The sequence below is a fragment of the Hipposideros armiger genome, unplaced genomic scaffold, assembly GCF_001890085.2.
Source record: "Hipposideros armiger isolate ML-2016 unplaced genomic scaffold, ASM189008v1 scaffold_488, whole genome shotgun sequence".
Taxonomy (NCBI): domain Eukaryota; kingdom Metazoa; phylum Chordata; class Mammalia; order Chiroptera; family Hipposideridae; genus Hipposideros; species Hipposideros armiger.
In genome coordinates this window covers 579676-582232 of record NW_017731838.1, presented here as the reverse complement: position 1 = coordinate 582232, position 2557 = coordinate 579676, and positions in this window count along the sequence as shown.

Here is a 2557-nt window from a genome sequence, read left to right as displayed (position 1 = left end):
CCCAATTAAATGAGGACTAATGATAGAGACCACACTATGAAATATAGTAATGTATTTAAATTGTATATTTTAACAACAGATAGTTTTAAAAGTAGGGCCAGTGAAGAAGAGAGAACTTGGGAGCAAGAGGGTAAGACCTCGGGGAGATAGTGCCGGAGAGGCAGCTTTCCACAGCTACGGAAGAGCAAGAGAGAGCAAAGACAAACCGCATCCACCTCGTAACTTGGTCATGTTTTGTGAGACACTTAGCTAAAGGCACATTCCCCATTCTCCCTTCCCCCAAGTCATCCTGGGGCTGCATTAGCTAATCTGATGCTTTAAAGAGGCCATAAATAGAAGGCACCATACCTCATAAATTGAGACATCTGCCTCACAATATAATTAGTATATACATGAATCTATGCAATATGAATAGATCAATATTCATCTTTGATGTGAAAAATGCTTTAACAGGCTATGACCCTTGGATAGCTATCAATCCAATTTTCAAATACCGCCAAGAAGAAACAGCAAATGAAGAACTTACTGTATACTTTCTATCCCTCCAGCCCCCACATCCACCAACCCTACCATTTTTTAACACTAGGAGGAAAAGCTCTCAAATGATAGACTACACTTCAAGATTTTATAAAATTCCTAAACATTATATTCTCCTCAGAAACACAGATAAGCAATCATATGTGAAATTACTAACAAATATCATTTATTCATTAAGTAATAGTACTAAAACAAGGAAGAATATTAGAATGGCAGGATAAAATGTCTTTTAAAGTCTTGAGCTATCTGTTCCACAACATCTTTTATTTTTTCAAATAATTAGCACTTGATAATGAATTACTGGCAGTCAGGATCTAGATAGCTATTTGTCTTGCAGGTGCTAATAGGGCTGTAATGAAGCAGTCTTGTAATTCTTCACATTTAGTGACCTAAAATTAAAAAATAAATGCCCACTTAATTTTACAGGTGCAGGTAATATATACACATTCTTGTAAAAATGTTTTACAATAAACAATTAACAGTCCAAAACCAAATTTTCTCACCAAATCAAAAAGCTTCACTTTACCTACATCAGATATACTTTAAAAATGGGATTTAAGAAGGAAAAATTGGTTTATGGGACCAATTTTAAATACTACCACTCAGATATTTATTAGTTTTAAAATTAGGGTAAAAAGAGCTAAAACTTGATTTAGGATAATATTTGTGATAATATAAAAAGAAAGAGATTTCAATAAACTCAAAATTACTAAACAGAAGATGAACTTCTGATTTTTTTAAAAGAGCAATCAGTTACTCTCTTCTCTGTCCAAACATTTATTCTAGGGCATCACAGAACTTTCTCAGCTCTGTTCTCTGGATTAAAAAAAAAAAAAATTCACAGAAAACCAGCCCCAAAATATTATTCCTGTAGACAACACTTAAATTACATAATGAAGGAAATCTTACTTTTGTGATATAATAATAATGTTGGTATTATAATCACTGTCCACAAGTGATAAAGATGTACTACTGTTTTTATTAAAGAAAAGAATGTGAATTTGGTGACCTTTACCTAATCCATTGCAAAATTACACTGAAGTTAGAAATATGTAAATTAGTTTGATTGGCGGTAACATTTTTTTCAATGAATAAACAAAAAGGTAATCAAGTGAATTCTTGCAGTTAGTTTTTATCTTGCACACACACACATATAACAATGGATTGTCCCTTTCTAACTTATTCTCTGACCTCCTGAAAACTTCTTTTCAGTTTTGAGAGTGCTCAAAACCTGGGCAAAATTGAAGTTTTCAAGTACTTGAATAATATACTTTTCCTCAAAGTATTATAAAGTGATGTCAACAGCATTTTTAATCAACAAGAATATTTCCTGTTTTCATAAAAGATTATTTCAAGGTTTAAGACAGAAATCATATGTGTCATTAGGATTCCTTTTAATTACTGACAGCCGGGAGCCCTTTAACAAGGGTCAAAAACTCTCTTTGAGAGACAGACTGTTAACATGTATTGCTGACTGGACTGTAAATATCTACGCAGTCTCAACTCATAATAGGGTGGTATAGATTTGCTTAAAAAAATTATAAACAGAATAGTTTGATATGGACAAATTCAGCTTTTTCAATCGGGAATTTTGCAAGACGGAAAAGAGCTTCTACAAGGGAGGGCAGGTATATGGAAGGAGCTGAGATTTCTAAAGTAACCCAAATTCGTTCTTTTTAAAAGTATGTATAAATAAAAGATATTATTTTGAAGAAATCTAAAAGTTGAAAACAACTTTTCTTGGTTTGTGAGCTAACTGTAACATGCTATTACCTTTTGACATTCAAAGTCATTATACTTTCAATTGGTCTGCTTTTTGGTCCACCTGGTGGGTGAAAAATCTTCACATCTTTGCTGGAAGTCTGGCTTGTCAATTTAGCCACATAAGGGTCAGCAGAATGTGAAGGGTAAGGCTCAAATGTTCCTGCCTTCATTCCACCAGCCTGCAAATAAAAATGAGACAATTTTACATGGTTTTGTAAAATGCTCCTAAAAAATTAGATTTCGAAGAAGTTCATAG